This window comes from Passer montanus, unplaced genomic scaffold (genome assembly GCF_014805655.1).
Source record: "Passer montanus isolate IOZ18808 unplaced genomic scaffold, ASM1480565v1 scaffold26, whole genome shotgun sequence".
Taxonomy (NCBI): domain Eukaryota; kingdom Metazoa; phylum Chordata; class Aves; order Passeriformes; family Passeridae; genus Passer; species Passer montanus.
This window is the reverse complement of record NW_024367261.1, coordinates 7,482,322-7,506,844: the sequence shown is the minus strand read 5'-3', so window position 1 is coordinate 7,506,844 and position 24,523 is coordinate 7,482,322. Positions and strand designations below refer to the sequence as shown.

Genomic DNA, 24,523 nt, shown 5'->3' with positions numbered 1-24,523 from the left:
TTAAAAAGAGTAGAAATGGAGTCTAGTGTCTGGATACAAAAACAAATGAAAAAACATTGAAAGGTAAGACATCATATTCAAGTCTCTAGAAAGGCACTACAAGAAATAGTAAATAAAATTTAAAAAAATATTTTTTATTACTTTTGTGTCTGTGTATCTTTAGACAGTTACTCACTTTTAACCACTTGCTCTAAAAGGTTTAGGATGTATTTCTAGAAGAAAATACCTTCACATTCATAAAGCAAATTTTTTGTCATATGTAGATCTAAGAACACATATACTTAATTTAATTGTATTGATAACAAATTCAGAAGGGAAAATTTCTGGGGTTTTTTGGTTTTTTTGGTTTTTTTTTTTTAAGATAGCAATCAGTTACTTCTGTGAATAACTAGAAACAACACCACAACCATATTACCATAGTTTATAATATGGCAAACACAATCAGGCAAGTGCCCCTGGGTACCATCACAGCAACATTAGGATGCCTAAATATAAATAACAATATGAGTTTTCTCAGGTTTACAGCAGTGGCTCTGAGACAGGACAGCAGGAAAGAAAGCCTGTCTGAACACCTGCCACACCAGTGACAAAACTGATTTTTGCTGGTATAATGATTGTTACAGCTTCTATTTGTAAGGCTGTTCATCTTCAAATTCATTGTTGCAAGGATGCTCATTAAATTAATGGCACACCTCTAGACTGATGAACTGGGGACAGTTCTTAGATTTGGGTCTAGATTCCAAAACTGGTTTGACCTTCTTAACCTTAAGAAGAAATTACATCAGGTTTCATTTTCTGCCACTAGAATTCAACTGAAGTTAGTTCTTGGAACAAGTACTCCAATAGAAACCCCAAACAGAACATGCTCCAACCCTTTAATATTTGCTTGAAGGTATTTATGAGAGATTTATACATGCAAACCTTCCCAAACTAAATAATAATTTACATCTGTGGAATCCATAACATTAATCTTGCAACAATCACACTGTAATGTCTATTTTTAGAGGTTTTGGAGCTAATTTAAGAGTGAGGGCTGAGCATAAGAGGTCTTGGGAAACTGACTTGTAACGACAATCTCTAGTTATATTCCACAGAGCCCTAGATCCTCCTGAAATGGAAAACAAGGGCAACTACTGCCAAGAATATTAAGTTTGCTTGATTTTTCCCATGTAGTGCTGTTCAATGTTCAGTTAACCACAAAATCACAGAATCAATGCCACATCCAGTCTTAAACACCTTCAGGGACAGTCGTTCTGCCACCTTCCCGGGCAGCCCATTCCAATGCCCAACCACCCTTTCTGTGAAGAAATTCTCCCTAATGTCCAGCTTGAACCTTCCCTGGCACAGCTTTGTGCTCTGTTCTCTTGTCCTGTCCCTTGTTACCCAGGAGAAGCAACTGGCCCCACCTGGCTATACCCTCTTCCAGGCAGTTGTAGAGAGTGACAAGGTCCCCCCTGAGCCTCCTTTTCTCCAGGATGAACACCCCCAGCTCCCTCAGCTGCTCCTCACAGGACTTGTGCTCCAGACCTTTTACCAGCCTTATTCTGCTAAAGTTCACACACTCCAGCATCTCAATGTCCTTCCTAAATTGAGGGGGCCAGAACTAGACACAGCACTCACCAGTGCCAAGTGCAGCGGAAGAATGACTTCCCGGTCCTGCTGGCCACATTATTGCTGATACAAGCCAGCATGCCTTCTTGGCCACCTGGGCACACTGCTGGCTCATGTTCAGCTGTTGTCAATCAGTACCCAAGGTCCCTTTCTGCCTGGCCACTGTCCAACCACTCTGTCCCCAGCCTGTAGTGCTGCAGAGGGTTGTTGTGGCCAAAGTGCAGGGCCAGTTTGTGTTCTGGGCAGTTTGTAATATTGCAGTGTCTGCTGCCACTCCTCAGTTTCAGTTTGATTAAATCAGTGGGGGAGTGACTTCAAGTTATGATTTTAAATGAACATGCCCTGCATTGGTTAGTTTCTGTCAGATAGTCATTTGTCCAAGCAGCAGCAGCATGGAAGAGATTTCACCTGCCTGCCCTGCCCAGGCAGCTTTACCCAAGTCAGTTTTAGGCTGCATCCCACCTCAGAGCTCAACTGCACATCATCTCCTCACCTCGAAAAAATATTAAACCCTAGCTATGTCCTGTCCTAGTGATGGGATAAGACCCCTCTCTTTCCCCCACATCTTGGTTCACACAGACCCAGAAGGAGCTCAAAAACAGCTGTAACATCTCTACAACATTACCCTAATGACAAACTGAAACACTGCTTGGGTGTTCTGTAACTTCAGTTCCCCACTAAAACAAAGAGCTACCTCACCACAAAAGTGATACAAAGTTTAACCTATTAATGAACATAAATAACCCAATCAATAATGCCTACATAGGTAAATATTGACAAAGGGCAATAAAACAACTCAAGTACGTGGAATCATTCCTCTGTGCGATTACTGCTCCATGGTGACTTTCTTTCAAAGCCCTATCTCACAGCATCTTCTCATGCATATGCATATTGCCAGTGTCCATTCTACAATCTGAATCACTTCCTTTCTGCAGCTTCATTAAGTGGAAGCCTCCTAAAAGAAAAGTGAGGGGTGGAAGGGTGAGAACCTCTGGAGAAAAAATATTTACAGCTAGAAAATACAAGGACAATTTTTTTTTCTTGACAAGAGTACTAGATATTAAAAAACATAGCAGATAACACCTCTGAGAGCACATATAAGCAACTGCATGCTAATAATGCTAAGCATTTCCTTCCTTATTTTAGGAGAGGAGTCAATTGAATAGGACAAGAAATAATTTCTTCCTTTTATTTTCATCCATCCTTGCTACATATCTGTGCACCATCATTTAAGCATTAAGAGTCTTACATGGTATATAACGACCTGTGTTCCTGCAGACATTCGTAATATCATGTTAGAACTCTGATTAACAGCCATATCTTAACATCACCTAATAAAATTAATAGCGTGGGTGATATACAGCAATATCAGAAGGCCTCCAAATACAGACCAGCTTGGCCAAGCCACATGAGTGAGTTATCTTTAGTTCTGCAAGGAACTGGTGAGGTAATTCCTTCAGTAACTTATCAAAGAAAAAAAAAAGCATACAGCTTTAAATCCTAACTCACACTTTATCCCACATAGCAGCAGGAGGGTTTTACTAATTGCAATCTGCAGAACATATGGACTGGAATACATCCCATCATCCGGCACCTCAAAACTATAGGCATTAAGTCGCTAAGCTTTAGCACACTGTTTACAATTTGCCTTATGAATATGTCACTGCATTTTACATTACTAAGGCATACATGTAAAGAAAAGAAAGAAGCTTTATTGGCTGCAACTAACACAAACATCAAAGAAATCCATCACTACACTGCTTTTCCATTGAGGCTAAGCAAGGACAGTGGCTTTACAACCCCCTTTTTACACCAAACAGATTCAAAATCTTTTTTTCCTTGCCTTCACATTTCCTGACTGCATCCTTGTATAAGGAAGCCTGTGAGCCTTTGAAGCCTCCACCCAAAACAAACATGAATCTTTATAACTTTTGTAATCTGCTTTTTGGCCACCCAGTGAGAATCTAACAGGATCCCTTGTTTGAAGGCCACCACAAAATAATACTAGCAGGGGAAAAGAAAAAGAAGATGAGATCCAAATATAATCATTACACAATATTTTCCTAACGAAACATAAAGCTGCTGTAATCTAAACAGTATGTTAAGATCTTTATTAATCAACTTCAAATGAAGGGCTATAGTCATCAATTTAGCAGAGTGAAACCAAAATAAGCAGAAAATAATTTTAATGTTTAGACAGGAATTCTAAAAATGACACATCTCTCAGATAAAGAGGCAGCATTTCCCTAAATTTTGAAACCTCTCCTAAACAGGCATTCCCTGGAGACATATGAACTGTGTCTGACATGGGTCCTTCTAAGAATAATCAAGCTGTGTTTCCAAGAGCACAGCCTACACAGGACTAAGGTGTTGGAACCCCAGATCAAGCACTGAGAAGAAGCTGTCTCAAGTTTCTGAAATCCAAGAAACATGTTTTGGGAAGTCTCTTTCATCCCAGCCACCATCCCCAGTGCAAATGGAAGAGAATGGCAAGTGCTGTTGCACAGGTGAGAATTCAGTGCCAGAGGGATGCTTCCTTCCATCCTGAAACAGGTTATGTCTCCCCATAACTTTGAACATCTTCATTCTAAAAAAGGTATGGATTGAGCAGTACAGCTAAAAAGGTATTAGATGTCCCATTATCATGATCCAATACTGTATTTGGCTCCTATTTATCTCACACTGTCATGATTTACAACTTCACAGCCCCTTTTTATCTCCCCTCCATTCGCATTTCTGAGAGAATTTTAATTTCCAGTTTGCAAAAGAAAACCCAGAGGTAATTCCAGTTTAATGTCTTTTTACTACTAAGTTATGCTACCCAAAGAAATCCTTTAAACACAAAATTCATACTCTAAGGATTTTTCTAATCAAAAACAACCTGTAACTTTTAGATATTTCAAACTCTCCCATGTTGTCTGCCTTACACTCATTTATTAGCATTTTCATTTATCAACCCACAGGTGTATTTAAAAAAAAATTAAGAATACTCAGAAGTGCACCACTACAATATAACATAACAGTTTATTATTCATTACAATCATTAACTGCAAAGGCAGAGATATTGAAAGAACCCTTAAAGTGAAGCATTCTCATAAAAGAAACAGGAAGAAGCACTGATCAAGACATATGGACACATATCTGTCTCATATTGGCTGTTTTGCTTTCATTCACATTGATATGAAAGTTGCAAAGCACGTTTCTGCTATTAAAGAAAAACAAAAAAAGAGCAGAAACACAGATCAATATGTGGAAGCTCTGTGGTCCACCTATAGCACTCCTTCCCAGCTCAGAAACTGTCAACACAGGAAAGATTAGGAAAAAATTGCACTGGCAAAGTGCTCTGAAACTTTTCAGAAAATGAAATTATATGTCCTGAGGAAAAAACACCCTAGATTGAGGCCTCTTAAAAACATTCTCCTTTTCCTACACCTTCTGATTTGATAACATCTCTTCACAAAATGAACCCCTTTCATCTCCAGTTACTTGCTGTGGCACCTGCATCTTAGGGCTGGGCTATCCTTGTTTGTGGTTTCAGAAAATCATACTCTAGGGAGACACAACATGTCCATCAGGTCTCTTAAAGTGCAGAAAACCAAGGTTCTTGAAGACAGGAGGACAAATAGGCTGCTAGACACAGCATTTCTGCAGTGAAACAGAGCCATATGCAGGCACAGTATAGGTCACAGCAGAAGTGAGAGAAAGAGGAGATGTGATATAGCTCTGCAGAAATGAACGCTGCAGCCAAAGAACACATTCTGCAAATCAGGGCAATGAATATTTGATCCAACCCCTGTTATTTCTTTAAAGTGTCAGAAGAACGTTATGGTATGCTAAATGTTCAAATGTTCACATGTTATCTCATGTGAGAAGGTTCTGAGTGTCAAATGAGCCAAAGGTAGGAAATTGCCTGAAGGTGTGTGTACTGCAATGCCCTGACTCAAGCAGCCAACAATGGCAGGGCCCAGACTCCTGGAATCCACTGAACCAGGCAAGAATGTGTCTGCAGAGTAAATGTGGGACCACTCAAACCTACAAGCTCAAAATACCACCAAGAGGAAGTTTGCTGTGGGGTGTGCTTGGCCTTGCAGAAAGGCAAATTGACACAATATTTTATATCTTCAGCTACTTTCATTCAGTGCTGCAGATCGTGTGACAGGACTTTGTCACATGTTTAGCAATAATATTCAAAGAACTGTTAGAAAAATAAATAAAAGTCTCATCAACATCTTAAGCATAAACTTATCTCAAACTATATTTCTTACGCATTTTATGAATTCATATTATGAATTCTTATGAATATTTTTGACAATTAAATATCTTTTTTTTAAAGCGGGTGATTGTAACATACAGTAAGTACTCACATTTGTGTGAGCAAACACGGTTCTGGGGAAACACTACTATCACCTTTTTTGCCCTACAATGTCTGTCACTGACATTCTGGAGCCAGGCATTTCTCTCCCTTTAAGTCAGTGCTTCTCACAGCTCCCTACTTAGCATAAGGAAAGAAGAAAACTTTCCTAAAGGAAACATCTTGAATACATGTTAGCTGCTGAGAATTTAAGGAATACACACTACAGGATCACCAGTTTTATTAAAACTTGAAAATACAGGATGTGCACGCAGCAAGAAGAGGATAAACTTGTCAATTTCTCACTGTATTTCCATTTTTTCAAAGTCTATACAAAGAATGAGGGATTCAGCATGACCCACTTTGCTGCTGTCTCATCTTCCCTCCATCACAAGAACAGTTCAAGTGAAAATAATCCCTTCTCACTCAGTACATATTCTCTGTTAAGCAATACATCAGTTGAACAACCCACATCATCCCCATGACGTTGCTGAATGGTTATCTCTCAAACTGAACCTTTTTTCTGCTAGACTTATATGGTGCTAGATACCAGTTCAATAGAAAATTCTAATATATCTTGATATATAAATGTATACACACACACACACTCTCCATGAATAAGAAAGTCTGCCTGTGAGATTCTGTCTATGCACAAGGATTCCTTCCCTTTCCAGTAACCAGAATATAAAACAACTCTCCTGCCCTGAAAATTTCCTTTTATTGGGATATTTGTTTCAAATTCATCTAAAAAAACTAAATCAACTGACAAATATGAAATAGCTAAACTGTCATTTACAACTGCAATCTGGCTACGGTCAAACATTTGTTATTTTTATTTGCAGAAGATCAAAATTACTTTCAGAGTAAAGCATTTTTTCAAAGGCCCTTGGTGCAAATTCAATTTATGAGAACTTGTCACTGACAACATTAATATATTCCTTTCTGTGAGATCCAGTTCTGCATTCCCATAGAAAGTACATTAACCTCTTAAATAAGCAACCCATATAGGCTTGCTTCCAGCTGCTTGTAAGCAGATGAGACTGAAAATACTTCAAACCTGGAGGCTGGAACCAGCTGCTGTCCTTTAAAGAAGCATTTGTTTCATCCCAACATCCTTGTAGATAAGATAAAAAGAAATATTCTCACAATTCACAAATCTCCTTTCCTGAGCTACAGAAAAATAATTAATCTTTTATTTACAAAAAAAGCACACTTCAATCTTAAGAGGCTAAAATATTAATAAGAAAATTCATAAGACACCAACAGAATTAGTACGAATTAAATATGCATCTCAAAAAAAAGAAAAAATTGTGTGTCTTCAGTATTTCCACAAACCTTGAAATAGAAGTTGACCAGAACTTGGCTTTTGGGTTACTTAATGTTGTGATTTTGAAAGGGAAAAAAACAAAAAAAAGAAAAAGAAAAATAAACCTGAAATGAAACAACAACTGTCATACCTGAGATTCATAAAAAGGTAAACTTTTTCATAAGGTAAAACCATCCATCTTCTGTGTCTCAAAGCATGGATTCCATACATAGAACATTCCATGCATTTTCACCACCAGAAATGCTAATTTCTACACCTAGCTATCAATCCTTGGAGGGTAGGTTTAAGTATTAATCCAACACCAATGTATATAAAAAAACCACAAGGAAAGAAGTGGCAATGACTCCTCCAGAAAGATATACCAGAGACCACTTCTCCAGAGTACTGATGTCCTTGGGAGTTCCTCCTCCCACTCACAAACAAATTGCAGGAATTAGACAGCACTTGCTTACTTTGGGGAGGGATGGGGGGGGGTGCTGGGAGAGAGGGGAAAGTGCCAGGGGAAGCATTCAGAGAGTTTTTAGCTGCTCTCTTGCATGATTTGATCTCTGGCAAGAAGCCTGAGAGCAGCTGCCATGGTGTGTCAGCTCCCTGCAGACCTGAAGTGAGCTGTGAGATCGTGGTTTGGTAAACTTCAGACCAGGTCACTGGGAAAAGCCAGTTACAAACCCCAGTCACCAATGGCGCACAGCTTTGAGCAAAAACAACCTTTCTAATTTCAGCTGTGTTTGCACTCCAGTTAAACACTGACATTTAATAAGTCTCACACAAGAGGGTCCTAAAGAAAAACACCCACTAAATATTTATTTTAATTTAAATACAGTGTGACTCAGTTTGGGTAGGTCTCATCACCTCCAACTGGAATTCCCCAGCAGGTCAGGGACCGGTGATGGAAGCAGCAGAGCTCAGCGGAATATCCCACGGCAGATCCAGCCCAGCACCTCCCCTTCCCACAAGGACTCCCCGTGGGAACAGCTGGGGCTGGGCTGGCTCTGCGCTAGCTCATGCTCAAATCTGCATGAAATCATCCCTGAACAGGCTGCTGGGTACTGAGGGAGGAATTCCGCCTCTCCCCCAGCCCCCAGGCAGACGCCTCTGCCCTCTCTGTATTCTTCACAGCACAGCGACACACTGCAAGTATGAAACCTTCTAGATTAATAATGAGAACAGGGCAATGATCTCCCTGGACTGCATCCATTTTATGTGAACTATGAGAACTTGGATGTATTTCAGTAATGGAAAGGAATGAAAAGCAAGCAGCAAGAGGAGGTTTTCCACACAGGCATTCTATATCTCTAAGGAAAGCAAGGGGACAAAACCTGCACAAAGACATTTCTGGTGCATGTTGTGAGCCAAATCTCTAAACTTTCTAAACTTTCAGCCTTTTTGCATTTTCAGCTTTGTGCACTTAATACTATTCCTCTTACTGATTTTACACAGTACTTTTATTGTGCTCTCTTATTATGCTTAGCTAAATCTGTGTGATTGGCACAGAGCAAACATCTTCACGGAGGAGAGGTGCACCCAGGTTTGAATGAATACACAGTGAAAAAAACCGGACATGGGGAAAAAGTTGGCATGGTTTTATTTACAAGCCACTATGTCCCAGAAGCAAGCCACATGCATCTTATTTCCAGTGGTGTCAATGCATCTAGTTTAGCCCTGAAATTACTAGGTTAAAAGAATATAGGATATTTGCTTTCCTAAAAATTAACACACTTATTGAAGGCATGGATAACTCTTACACACATGAGAGAGAGCGAGAAAGCCCAAAAACTGTTCCACAGGTCCTTTCTTGGACTTGCGGAACAGTTTTTGGGCTTTCTTGGACTTGCGGAACAGTTTTTGGGCTTTCTTGGACTTGCGGAACAGTTTTTGGGCTTTCTTGGACTTGCGGAACAGTTTTTGGGCTTTCTCTATCACAGTGTTTCTCTCTTCTTTTTGCTCTGACACTTCAGCCTAGAAACTGCCAAAAGTATTTGTTACTCCTCAAGCAGGCTATCAGCTTTGGATGCAAAAGCATGATGGAGATTGTTTGGAAGATCTTTGATGCACCAACAGGTCACAGGCCAGGTGCACAGAGGTCTTGGCTAACCTGTAGAGTCTCTCAATACTGAGTGACTCCAAGCTTGCTGCAACTAATACAGTCAGTGGACACATACAAACAGAATTTCACTAATGAAAATTTCTGCATGGAACAAATTCTTTTTCCTTTTTGGACACTACAATAAGCCGCTTCTTTTACCTTGTTTGATAAATATTGCCAAAAAAAAAAGAAAAAAACCCCACAAAACAGAACAAGTTTAAGAGCTACTTTCTCCCTATTATATAAACAAGGAAAATATGAGAGAAATCTATTCTAGCCACCGCTTTAGTGAAAAGCAAAGACTGGATAGAAAAGATGACTGTCAAAAGTTGCTGCATATGTCAATTTAGTGAGAAGGATCAAACAGACAAAAGGAAATGCAATGCAGATTTTAGGATCTCAGAATGGTAAATTTTGAGAAACCAGGGAAATTATGGAGGCTGTGCTCAAACACTTCAGCTCAAACACAGAAATACCTCACTTGCAAAAGGCAAATGTTATTCACACTCCCATTGCAAGCAGGAAGGGAAAAAATGGTAAGGAAAGATTGGAAGCTTGCCCAGATGAATAAACACTTCAAACAGGATATTGAGAGGAAGTCCAGACTCTACAAAGAATGAAAAGATTAATTAGGAAGAAGACAATGTCTCAGGGCTACAAAGTGTTAGAAACTGTAAAGGAGGACAGAAGCTCAGCCAAAGGGAACTTAGCCCAGGCAACCCAAAATGAGTTTGCCACGCGTACAGGGACAACTTCCAGAATTTCACTGTGGCTGCTGAGTTGGGAGTGCTGGCAGCCAGGCACAAGCACAGCATGACTGGGTGGGAGGGATCCCCTCTTCAGCTGCTCCCAGCCCAAAGTAATTTAGATTTACATCTATACAGCCTACCAACTCAACTAGAGCAATTACTCTAGATGCACCTTTTCTCTCATTGGGTGATGGGAAAGGGAAGTCCAGTTGTACTGGACTGAAGTCTCCCACAGAGTTAAGTGAAGCAGACTGAAAGTGCTGTAAATGACACAGACAATTTTAGACGCAGAGAGAAAAGGTGAAAGACAACCACTGCCTGGCCATTTCTGTCATCACACAAATGACACAGGCCAAGGCAGTCGAGCTGAAAACCTCAACAGGTCACAGGCTCAGCATGGTGACTGCCAGAGTGTTTCTGGTGCTCGCAGTGGGCTCTGGCTACTCCTCCGAGCAAAACAATCTGCTGCATCTTCTCCCACGCATTTCCTGCCAAGCATGAGGCCACAAGGCCCAGAGAAAATTACTCTAGATAGATTTTTCCATAAACATAAGTTACAATATCTCTTCACAGTGTGCTATGAGACAAGGGAAATAAAGATTCACTAGTAGCCCCTTTGGAGCAATAGCTTTTTCTACTTTTCTCTCTTTTTTATTACAGTTGCAGTACCCATAGTATTTCTCGTCACACTTCATTCTCTTTGTACCCAAAACATTTGCTAGATTTGTGTGCTCAACAAAGCAGATTTAGAACCATACTCATTTCATCCTCTACCTATCCCCCCACCCAGGTACAAAAATACATTCCATAGAAAATTTTGCTTTCTTAAGCTCTCTAAACATGTACATATATATACTGGGAGGGAGGGCATTGGTGACGTGAATTATTGTTAGGAACAGTTCTTTGTTACTAACCAGACCTTTTCTGTAATCCTCACCCAACAATAGATGACACAGAACACAATACAAATCTGACTGCCCACTGGCAAAAGTTAATACGGAATATCATCTTTGGCAAAAGAAGAGTACTTCTGCCAGTGCTAGTTTGGTCAGTTCAACAGACCCCAAAATAAAGGTATACATTTGAATATTCAGTATGTATGTCAACTCAAACTTTACAAGTATTAAAATGGAAACTGTAGCTGAACTTGAAGATATATGGAAGCAGGAGAAATGCAATATCCTAATTGAAAACAGTAATACATCTCATTTCTTTAATGCATTTAAATGCTTTTACGTGAATACAAAATTGAGTCAAAAGTCAAAGTCCAGTGTTGCTGTGGGTGTCAGTCAACTTTCCAGGTTTGTGATTTCTCATTAAATCATATCTTATTCCATTAATTTCTTATTGGATTTGATATTGTCAGGTTTTCCTAGAATATTAACTTAGCAATCAGTCAATCAAAAATATTTTAAAGCACAGTCATCTGCAGAGCTTTGTTCCTTCAGGGTCCAGGAGCACCCCATTCCATGACCAAGGTGTACATATAAAAATTACTGCAAAGACACATCCATGCATCAACTGAACCAAAGTGACTGGTGCTCCCACAAACTCAAAGCCTCAGACACACTCTACTCCCTCCAGTCAGCAGGCTTTGGAACAGGCCATGAAAGTCAATAAATATCTGGTCTCCCCAAACCTAAGGGGAAAAAAAAGTAAATTCAAGGATACGACGTTCACAAAGCCATACTACCCCCCGCTGAAATGGGCTCTCAGACACAGAAACCATCTTGCTGTAAGAGCAGCAAAGGAAAGGAAGAACAATTTCAAAATCTATCTTGAATGGTACCCAGAAGAAGACAGCCAAAACAAACAAACTACAAAAATAAAACCACACATACACTTGTAAATAACAGCACATTTTACAATAGCATCAGCTCCCGTGGAAATTGTGGTAAGCAGCCCCGAATGGAGCAGGTTAATGCAATATCAAATGGCAGGAGCTGAGAACTGTGTGAAGGCTTGTAAGGAAGCAGAATCAGCTCAGCCTCTTCACCAAGGAAGGGCTAGAAAGACATGGTAATAGATCCTTGGAAGCACTTCACAGGACAGTGTTCCCAGCAGTGCACCTGTAGATGGAAAACTTGTGGAGTGAGAGAAGAAAATGCAAAATAAATCAGAAGAAATTTGTCATTTCTCTGCCTAATCATTTCCTATGATCCAGCGGATATCATCTTAACCAAAGTTCAACTGCTTGGTTCTGATAAACTCTAGCCTTGCCAGAGGTGCAAGCAGCTGCAAAGCAGCTGTTCTTGTGCTGAGAAACGCAAGGGAAGGTGGCACAGAGCCACAAACAGCCTCAGTGCTCTGCTCTACTATGGGCAAGTTGCAAAGATGTTTTTACCAGTTCTGGACCTTGCTACCTCAGCAATTACCTACTTCCCTGAACAGTCAAAATTAAGGTCAGGCAAAGTGATGAAGGTTAGAGAACTTGTGAAGAGATAAGAATAACCATAGACCTGGAATTTTCCATACAGGGCACCAGTTCTGAACCTTTCTTCCAGGCTTGGTGCATGACAGCACATATTTGTCAGCATCTCAAATAACTGCAAAGCTGATATTGATTTCTATGTATTTTGCTGGAAACCTGAGGGAAGGATAATGATTTGCTTTTGTTTCCTTCTAAAATTTTGGTCCTGAACATCTGGAAGGAATTATCTGTTTTCCTCTTATTTTCTCATCCTCTTGTATCTCCTCTAAAAACTAATGGTGTGCAACTTACCAACAGAAATATTTAAGAATAAATTTAAATTCTGCAAAAAGCAGTCCTGCAGAAATATGAACAGAGGAACTAATACATAAAATCTTCAGGAGTTTTTCTAGGATTCCTTTGAGTTAGGGGAACAGAACCCAAGTCTTTCTACTGTGAGGAGCAGCACCCTTCCATGTTCTGCTCTCTCTGTAATATTACTTCATCAAAACCAAAAACCAGAAAAAAAGTTACTCTCAAAGTCTGTGTATCAGCTCTGTACTTGTCCATTGGTAGTAGGATTTAGTCATGAAACCTGTATAAAATCCAACACAGAAATAATTAAAAATTTCCAGAGACTCAAGCCCATGCATTTAAATTATTGAACTAGAACTAAGAAAGATGATGATAAAGAGTGACATCTAAATAATCCTCAGATATTTCAGCCACTCTAGCAAATATTTTCTGTTTCTACAAATCTCCTCTCAGCACCTGTCAAGAGTACAGCCAGCAACATGGGGGAATAAACACATTCAGCAGGCACAGATTTCCAATAAATCCAGTGAATTTGGGAGCTCACTAATTCCTCTCTACAAGCAAGGAAAAAAATCTACTAAAATCCTTAATCTCCCATGTGCTGATACAGCACTTCCCAAGTCTAAATCACATGGAATTTTCCCAGCTGTCAGCACTGAGCTCAGCAGGGGCATCAGCAGGCGAGCAAGGGCAGGAGCAGGACTTATGGAGCGCAACATTCACTATGCTGAGACTGGAGGTTAATGTTGAAAGACAACAAGTCACAGTGGGAGGAGGGAAATGAAGCAATGCATCAAAGCCACACATTTAAACTGGCTTGGTTTTGCCCTCTTACCCATCCTTTAAACTTGTTTTTTACTGGGTTGCATCTTTCACCATGTGAAAGGAGGGGGGGGCTTGTTTGTTTTTTTTAATATTTACTTATTTATTCTGCTGGCATTTCACTCTGCTCAAAACCCTTGCTATTGAAAGATAATATATTCCTTCAGCTGAGCACCAGTGTTAAAACTCACACAGGGGACCTGAACTGCTATTTTAAAGCAAGCCATATTCAAGAAAAATCATTAAAAGGAGACACAGATAAAGCCCTGTTGGTGTTTACAACCATGTTGCATTAATGCTACTGTGTCTCCTGCACCTGTAAAGCCTGATACCATTTGTGTCTACAAGCCACTATACTGACACACAGCCAGAAAGCCTGACAGGGCTGCTAAACCCTGGGAGGAAAAGAAAAAAATCATTGAGTAAGCAGGTCTTTGTGCAGCAGATAAAAGAAAACCTGAAGTTGCAAGATTATTTTTTTTTTGCTTTTTCTTAATGCCACAGAGGAAAACAAGTATTTTCTTGATTGAACTGGACACACTCATTTCTTTTCTTATTCTGGTTTCTCTAAATCTTTATAGAATCGTACAATCATTTAGGTTGGAAAGGACATTTAAGATCATCAAATACAAGTGTTAACCTAACACTGGCAAGTTCCCCATTAAACCATGTCCCCAAATGCCACATCTGTACATATTTTAAACACCTCCTGGGGTGGTGACTCAAACACCACCCTGGGTAGTCTGGTCTAAATGTCACTACCCTTTCTATGTAAGAATTTTTTCCCAATATCCAATCTAAACTTTCACTGGCACAACTTGAGGTCATTTCTTCTTATCCTATAACTCGTTCCCTTGGGAGAAGAAACCAATCCCCACATCCCTACAATCTTTTTTTCAGGTAGTTGAAGAGAGTGATGAGTTTCACCTGAGACTCATCTTTTCCTGGTTAAACAAACTCAGCTCCCTCAGCTGCTCCTCATGTAATTTGTGATTCAGACCCTTCACCAGCTCTGTTGCCCTTCTCTGACAGTTCCAGCCCCTCAATGTCTTTCTTGAAATGAGTGGCCCAAAATTAAACACAGGATTCTAGGTGTGGCCTCACCAGTGCCACGTACAGGTGGATGTAGTAGGGAAAACTTCTGGCCACACTATTGCTGACACTGGCCAGGATGCCATTGGCCTGCTTGGCCACTGGGGCACATGCTGGCTCAGGTTCAGCAGCTATTGACCAGCACTCCCACTTTCTTTTTTGCTGGGCACCTCTCCAGCCACATTCCCTCAGACTTTAGCACTGCAAGGGCTTCTTCTGAACCAAGTGCAGGACTCAGCACTTCACCTTATTGAGCCTCATACAACTGGCCTTGAGCCATCAATCCAGCCTCTCCAGATTCCTCAGAAGAGCTTTCCCACCCTTCCAGATCAACATTCCTGTGCAGCTTGTTGCCATCTGCAAACTGGTTAACAAGTGCCCTCAGTCCCCTTGTCAGGAGGAGACATTAAACATATTAAACAGGATTAGCCCCAATACTGAGCCCTGGGGAACAGCACTGTGGCACAGAGAACAGGCATTAATGACAACCCTCTGCAAAAATTACTGGCAAATGGTTGTAGGGTACAGTAATACCAGAAGCTGTGAGCTACCTCAGAGGAAGGAAAAAAAAAAAAAAAAACAACCATTACTGTGGCCTGGAACAGCCAGTCAGTGCTGCATGCTATGAATACAAAACAAATAAAGTGCAGTATGTGTCAGGTTTTGACCTCTGTCACTTGTGTATTTGCATCCTTTCCAGTCAGCCTTCCTGATTTCACAGCCATACCACTAGAAATACCCTCTGTGTCTGTTCAACATCTCTGCCAAGCTGAGCTCATGCTCTTATCAAAGGAAAACATTTCAAGAGGGTTTAGCTGTAGATTATTCACCTTCAGATCCCAGGAAAGGCTATGGTCAAATTCTGTGTCTGAGTCACAGGGTTGCTTGAATGCTTTGCACAAGTTTCTTCAGCCAAGACACTGGAAAAATGCTTTGGAAATTCCCAAAGGGTGTGCATGTGCACCTCAAATCTTGGTGGAATTAAAAGGCCTGGTGTATCCCATGTGCCTGCCACCTACTCTGCCTGGAAGCCCACGGACACACGTACTTTCACCATTAACTTCCACGCACCAAGACCTCCTTTCTTGCCTTTTCACACATTTCACACCACAAGGTGGCTAGGAGAGAGCATGAGGAGCACCAGCTAAAGGGAAACTGTGGGAGCCTGTGGCCTGGCGTAGGAAGGGATGAAACAGAACATCACCAGTGGCAAGATGCAAAACCATTCAACACATGCTAGCAGGCCATACCTGGAGCTTCGGGAAAAATATGGCAGCAACTTGAAAAATTTTCACTAAAACAGTCTCAAAACAAAACCAAATAAATTTAAAGAAAAAAACCCCACAAAACAACAACAACAACAAAAAACAAACAAACAAACAAAAACATCCAAAAGAAAAAACCCACACAGTTTCACTGACAAGGAGAAATACTAAGTGTGCTCTACGGGTCACTTGTGGCTCACAGATGCCACATCAGCTTCTCAAGCCCACAGTCCTCCCCTCCCTGAAGCACACATCAGACCCACAAAATACATCAGAACAGCACTTTTTTGTATTATGCCACTTTACAGAGCAGCACCCAGAATTAACTCAGCCAGGGAAAAACACTATGGTTTATCAGGTCAGAGCACTCCCTAGGAAGACAACAACATGGTTTGCACCATCAAACTGTGTATGGCTTTTAATCCCATGATAGTTAAAAGTCAAAATACATAAACTAATAAAATTAATATGAGGGAAAGAACAAAGCCTTTGGGACAGGTACCTCGCTGTTTGTCTGGGCTAAATGTAAAACTGGCACACCAGAAGCTTTACCTCCACTTCACAGCCAAGCACAGTGACGGCCAAACCACATGTGGTAGGGAACAAGCCTCATATGAGATCCTCACATTGTGTTGCGCCACAGGATGTTAAAATAGTTAAAAATGAAGGCATGCATGTATTGGTGTGATATTAATCAGTGTGTCACTTGTTCCACCAGTAGCCTGTTAGACAGCAAAGGCTGGAAATTAATGAACACAAGCATCTCAATTAAAAAAAAAATTATAAAAATTCTTTTAATGTGTCTGTATGTATAAAAATCCACACTTCTTTCAACAGTTCAGGTTTTTCATTAACAAGTCCTGTTTCATCAAGCAATAAGAATATGCAAATTATGCATTTTGACGGCATAATTTTACTATAATAATTTACACCACCACCCCAGAAACAAAATCACAAAATCAAGACCAAAACAGCCTATAACTTCAGTTGAGATAATTGTATACATTACTATCCCTCAGACTGAAAGCATTTAATGTGAATTTGGCAACAGCTTTCCCAGTGCATCTCATTTATAAGCTTTGACAGGCCTCTGCAAGCCAGAGATTTGTTGAAATTTTACTCTTCTAATGCTCCTTCCAGCTGACAACAGGGCTACAGCAATGAATTCTTCTTCATGTTTATTGGGCATATTCACTTTCAAAGGAGCCAGGTACTGGGAAGCAAATCGATAGGATCATCAGCTGGCTTCCTCTGGGCATTCCCAACTGCTCTCCAGGATTTCCCATGGAAATGTCAGGAGTTTATACCTGATAATACATGGCAGAGGAGGAACACAACATCCAGAAGCCAACCTCCTCTCACTTGTGTACACTAAACACAAAGCAAACGGAACAAGAGCCTCAAACAGAAGTGTTACTGCTAAAAATACTTTCACTCACCTTGAGTAAGATCTCCATGGAATCTTCTGCTCTGCATATAGACATTTGTACAGACCATATGTTATTGTATTTGCAGGGATCCCCGACAAAAGAAGAAATTATGAATCTGACTCAGAAGGCTAAGCTATTATTTTATGATACTATATTAAAGAACACTATACTAAACTATACTAAAGAATACAGAAAGGATATTTACAGAATGTTAAAATGATAATACTGAAACTTATCACTCTCCAGAGTCCCAACACAGCTTGGCACTGATTGGCCAATGAGTCAAAACAATTCACACCAGAAACCAATGAAACAATCACCTGTAACTAATCTCCAAACACATTCCACATGAGCAAAACACAGGAGAAGCAAATGAGATAAGAATTGTTTTCCTTTTTCTCTGTGGCTTCTCAGCTTCCAAGGAGAAAAATCCTGGAAAAAGGGATTGTTCCAGGGAATGTGAATGCGACAATATGCCACCAGTAATATGGCCTTTTTCTTAATACTCCTAACAGGAGAGCACAAAAATTTAGCAAACCATATACATATTAAGATTTGTATACCATCACTTCACTACTATTAAAATTGAGTGGTTCAGGAAATTATTCTCACTGTAAACCCCTCCTTCACAGATCTTTGATGGAATCCTGCCAGTTTTGTAAAAATACTGGAATTAATATTCAACCATCATTTGAGTAGAACTCTTCAGAACAGCATCCCAGGTAATAAGCAACACAAATTCTAATCTGGGGAGCAACTTCGGATTGTCAATACAAAAACAGGCAGCACAGCAAAATGGAGGAAATACAGAAAGGAAGGAAGAATAAACATTTGTACATTTTTACAAGTGAGGAATTAGGCATAGAAAGTGACAAGAAAGGATGAAGGCATCATAAAACATACCCTAAATGGAATTTGAATAAGAAGTAGGGAAAAAACATACAGCCAAGAAGTGGACAAAAGCAATTTTTAAAATATGACTCTCCTACATTTGAAGATCTTTTTTGCATATGTCACCTGTCAAAACAAATGTAGTGCAACAGAGAATAATGCCTTCAAGCTACGCTAGTTATCTTTACCTGTACCATCCCATGGATAAATTCTATGTTACTGACTATGAAATAGCATAAATTTAAAAAGAACAGCACTATTATGGTAAGCATTGCTATGCTGAAGCACTACACTGAATTCAAGGCTATACAAAACTCCAAAGTGGTTCAAAGGAGGAGGAGAGGTGTCCCCAGTTAGGAAAAATAACAGCTGAAGTAAACTTTTTTAATCACACAGATTTCAATGCATTACCTAGAGACACTTTGCATCACAGAATTAGTAAACTATGCAAAAGAAATGTTGCAACCAAAGTTTACTTAAAAAGAAAGCTTTTTTTTTTCTCAAAGTACTAGGCCATTCTAGAGGTTTCACCTTTCCCCTCCCTCCACTGGCCTGCAGACTCTTCAGAGTAATGCAAATTTCAAGCCTTATTAGCAGTAACTCTTCTGACCATGGTTTTTTTTTGTTATTAGTCTATGTTAACTTTAGAAAAATTGTTGAGGGTTCATTTTCTTTTCTGAAACTGCTTTGAATGCAGCACAGGTCTCAAAGATAAGCTGCTTTATCTCACTTTTCCAGGCACTGAAAAGAATAAGGACAAAAAAGCTGACAGGACATATCTGGGTAAATTATGTACACTCTCACCGTACACCACTTGGAAACAAGCAGAATCTGGCCATGGAAACATTCATCAGTACTTCACTTAATAGTGTTAAAACACCATTCCTTAAAAAAAAGGGAAGGAGAAGAGACAGTGCTCAGTGATAACACAGTTAATATATGAAGCTGCATAATCTTACCACGGTCACAGTCAACACAGATAGCTGAACACTGCACATTCATATGCAGGGGGACTCCATTTACTATATAATTTGTCTTTTGCCTTGAGATTCAAAGCTTCACTTAGAAATAAATGAAGAGTAATGACTTCTCATGAACTTTCCCTAATTTGTAGCCAGTTAATTTCCTCCTCCTGGTGAAAGTCTGTTGTATGCCACACATCCTGCTTCAGGCTATCACTGAGATGGGGAAACCGTGATTCCTTTCTTCCTATTACATACTTCAAAACCAGGAAATACATCCGTTATGAATTTTTTTAAGAATAAAACAAATATTAAAGACATTAGCAGAACGCTGGAAGAAAATTCCCAAGACTATAATTGCACACAGGGGGAAAGAAACATTTAAAAATACATTAGCAAATACAATGCTTTCAAATTTATCAGGAAACAGTGATAGAATTAACACCACAAACAACTGAACAACATTCCAAAAAAAAAAAAAATCAGCAATTCAGACTGGAAAGAAAGAGTTGGCACAAGGAAAATACATCCAAAATTAAGTTTTTCATTGCAGACTGCATGAAGGCAAGAATGCTGTAGTCCCAAAGGAGACCTGACCCCATTCTCTCTCTTCCATCCTTCCCTTGGCTGGTGGGAGAGTTCCTCATTAATACACAATTCCACAAAAGAGCTTTAAAGGTCCTGCAATTTAAAAGTAGTTTCTAGAAATTATCTTGTAATTAGGACAGTTCATTAACTAGCCTTATACATGTAGCTTCTTCATAGTTACTCACACAAAAAATAGTAAAAGTTCTTCACGAGCCCATTGAGAAAAACCAGAACAACTTGGAATTTAAGGCTCATGGCCTCAGCCTGGGAAGCTTGGCAAGAGAAGGCATAACAGTGATTCACACTTCAGCTTCTCACTTCCCGGTACAGAGCCTCTCATTGGGAAGACTCCCAAAACATTTTACAAGCAAACTATCAGTACCAACCCCATTCATCGTTGAAACATGGTGCTTTCTATCAAGTCAGAAGCTTCTCAGCAGCACAGGGGAACAGAAGTTCAGCAGGAGAAGGAAGAGGACTACAGCACTACACAGATGAGATTGAAAGGAGAATTCAGGGGGGCAGCACTCCCCTCCTCACACTGGAACTAGCCCCTTCAGATGAGATTTCTGCAGGAGAACTGCTGCTGGCAGCTTCAAGCAATCTTTTATTGACAAGTAGCCATAAGCACAAGTGGAGAGGCTCCACACGGAGCCATCCTCAGCATCCTACTGGGTTCTGGAATCTGAGGTGATTACACAGAACAGCCTCCCACTGAGCTGACCATACCTCTCAAGAAACCAGTGTACACACTCTTGTAAAGGATCCATTACTACAACTATTCTTTTCTTCACACGCTCTGGCACAGACTCTGCAAGGGAATGACAGACACTTACCCTGACATGTTATAAAATTAGCTTCCTCCTATGCAAAGAACTAAAGGATCTTCTACATCTAGAGTTACAACACACACATCAAAATTCAAAAAGTGAGCTAAATGGTTGAGGACAACCCTCCCAAGAGACATTATTCAGGACCACAGACCTGTTCATGCCAGAAGGAGCTTTTAGAGGTTAGGATCAGTCTCCTGCTGAAAGCAGAGTCAACCATTGGATCAGTTTTCTCAGTTCCTTATCCAGCTGGATCTTGAAAACCTCAAGGGGTGGAGATGGCACAGTCTCCCTGGGCTTGCTGAGCTCTCAAGTAATCCATGACACCCTTTGGCCCAAGAGAGATTTCTTGCCTTTCCTGAACTCCTTCAAAACGTACAGAGGCCTGTGAGATCTCATTGATGAAAACTGAAGTACACAAGGCACAAGTACCTCAGCCTTACCTATGGCCACTGCTACCTGTCCCATTCAGCAGCAGATCCACACTTTCCTCATTCAACCTTTTCCTATAAGTGGTAGGAACTCTTCTGCAGCGCTTTTTACCATTAGTACACACCAAGACCAGCTGAGCTTTTGTAACCCCAGCCCTTGGACAATGTTTCTAAATTCTTCTGTTACTGCTTCCTCCTCCTTTTTGCATTGGAGTTCTATCATGTGCTTCCAGCCCAGCCAGTCTGGTCTTCCAATACATCCTTTTGCTTTCTAAGGACTACTCCTGCACTTGGAAGGGATTGTCCTTCAAGACCCATCTAGCTTTCATGAAGTCTTATGTGTTTTAAAGCTTAAATGTTTCATGGTACCAGTTGCCTGAATAAGCTGAATCTTGCCTTCCTGAAGCCCAGAGTCTGTGACTCTGCTTCCTTGTGTTTCTCATGCCCCTTATGACCTTGAACTCCTCTATTTCATAGGGCTACAGCCAAGGCCGCCATTATCACTCTCCCAATCACATCTGCCTGCTTTGTGAATAGCAGATGCAATCAGATATATCAGTTTGTCCCCTCCAAGGCCTGTATCAAGAAGTGAAACCTGATATCCTCAAAAAAAGCCCTGGCTAATTTGTAAACAACCATATCACTCTTCCAGCAGATGTCAAAGACCTTCAAGTCACTCAAAGGAGCCACAACGTTGTGAGACAGAGACTTCCTCAAATTTTCTAAAGACTTGGTTCCGTTTCCTTCTCACCATCAGGTGATCTGTACAAACTCCCAGCATGATACCCCTTTTACTCACCTGTGACAGGGCATGACCCACAAGCTCCCTACCTGCCTGTCACCTGTTCCATAAAGAACTCCATACATTCAAGCTGCTCCTTCACTTGCAGTGAAACTCCCTCACTCCTCCATTTGCTCCCTGTCCTCAAGAACCTGCATCTGTTCTCCACAGCACCACAGTCCTGCATGCTGTCCTGTGACTGGCAGTGTTACAGCTGTCACCACGCATGCAATGCTTGCTTCCCAGGCTGCATTGTTTCTGCAGGTGACACTTGCCTTTCTCACCCAAACGCTCTGCTTACCAGGCTCACCATCTGCCTGGACAGTGTGCTTTTGCTCCATGCTGTCAGGTGATCACAAGAGCCCTGTTGCACTACAGACAGGGCATACAACATTCCCAGAGTGCTGGCAAAACAGGCTAGGAAGGGGAAAGGCATGACCACCTCTCCTCCATAAAGGGACACAGAAGGACAGGAGATCAAGAAAAACAGGAAGTTTATAGCAATGTGCCTTAACCACAAAACTGTTCTTTGTGCCTCTGGCATAACTGTCTAACAATTTGTGACCGCACAAGGTGTCTAGGAGCAGGCTGAGGAGCATTTATAATCCCACTTTCTTAATGAGCTTTGCTCTATTGGCTTTAGCTCCCTCTGGTCATCCATTAAATATTCTGCCCTAACTGTGGTCTTTGGTGACAAAGAAGTGACAGCACAGCTACAGGGCACATCATACACTTCAGGCCTCAGCTTTGCTCCTAGGAAGCACTCCATGAAGAGGACATTCCTCCTGAGCACTGTAGGGTGAGAGATGTGGGAAAACCACTGGCACACCATCCACTGCAGCAGCTCACATTTTTAACTTTAAGAGCTTTTGACATGCACTCAGTTAAACAGCTGCAGTGGGTTAGGCTTTAATATGTCTCCCACCCTCCCCCTCCTTTCTTGCCTGTTACCACTTGCCAGACCAGCAAGCCAAGCCCAGGAAGCAGCTGCATGTGTCCATCAACACCAGCTGCACTTCAAGCTAAAGACACTGGACACTGAAGCACCTCAGATGCATTCCCAAGCCCTGGGCTCTCTGCAGTGACCCTAAGAAAGGGATATAACAACCAGCAGCACCTAGCAGCTTCTAAATCAGCATTAATTGGTTGACATTCCCAGACACAATACTATCACTCAAGCTGCTGTGTCAGCTTGGGGCAGTTTGACAACTCCACTGAAGAGAAAAGCAAGAAAATATTATACTTAACTGTTGATTGTCTTCACAGCTCTTACTTTATACAGTCAACAACCATTTAGGAAGTCACTTCTACTAGTGCATTTAAAAAAAAAACAAACACACTCAACTCTGCAATGCATTTCCCATTTTTAGAGTGTGTGTTGACATTGCTACCTTGTTAAGCACGTCTGAAAAATGTTCTTTCACTGGCTAAGAAAGTCTAGAGTATACAAAAAATCACTTGTTACTATTTTAATTTAACACAGGAATGCACCAAACCAACATTCACTCTGCTACAACAACTAAATACCTCTAATTACTCATTAGGAGTAATTTGTTAGCTGAGTAGCACAAATACTGAAATGCACTCTTCACATAATGGTCACTGATGTCACTGCTGACTAGGGTTAAGATCTTGTTCAGACACTTGATATCTGGGGTGTTGCAAGGTTTTTTTTAAACCCAAACTTGTCTACATCACCTTAAAACAGACTTGCTCCACAATTTTCTGAGTTGGTACTACTTAATGTGAGGGAAATTATAAAGTGAAGAGGAAACAGTTGTATGGTTGTTTAACATTTACCTTAAAACAATCCTAGGTAAAAAAAATTCAAGAAAAACCCACTGCATTTGAGTGAATACACAGAAACCCAAGTGGACAAACCAGTTGTGAATGCATGTCACTGAACACAGATGTGACAGCCCTATGGCTAATTGAAGAACTGTGACTATCACTTCTTTTGTCATTGCAATGGAATGAACACTTACAGCTAAGATTCTTGCTTTGATACCACACTGCACATTGCGCAAGTTGTGCAATAAGGACATTCCAACTTTGTGTTATTTTTTATTATAGAAGGTCTAGTGTGTCCCTCTAGAAATCACAATAATTATTCAACAGTATTCAAATGAGCTGTAACTGAAAAGTAAATTTTTTCTTACCTAATTGCATAGTTTTATATTAAAAGCTTGGCTATTCCTTTGCTAATGATGAAATATTTTTATCTAAACCAAGATCATCAACAGAAAATTGATTTCTTATTGAAAGAAATGGACTGACTACTAACTTCAGCAAGCTAAAATCTTCAAACAATAAAACCCCAGTGTCTTACTCATCTGCTCTGTATTTACATCATAAACAACATAAACACACATAAGCTGATTTCAGGACTGTGATTAAATTTGAACAGCAAGGTCATATTCCTGTTGTTCTAGCCTAAGGAAAGAAATTCAGGATCTCTGCTACTATAGGGATGACAAAGCTTTTATCAAGTTTTAAGAGTTCCTGAGGAAGTGCCATTTACCCAGATTTCTGTGGGTGACACTTCCAAATCTTGTTCAATTAGAAGTAAGGGCCTCTGGTGT

General features: G+C 40.5%; 1 long non-coding RNA gene across 3 annotated transcripts in view; it reads right to left on the bottom strand.

Moving 5' to 3' along the window:
- Window positions 1–24,523, bottom strand: part of LOC120503574 — a 192,276-nt gene that overhangs the window by 119,549 nt on the left and 48,204 nt on the right. The window lies entirely within an intron of this gene.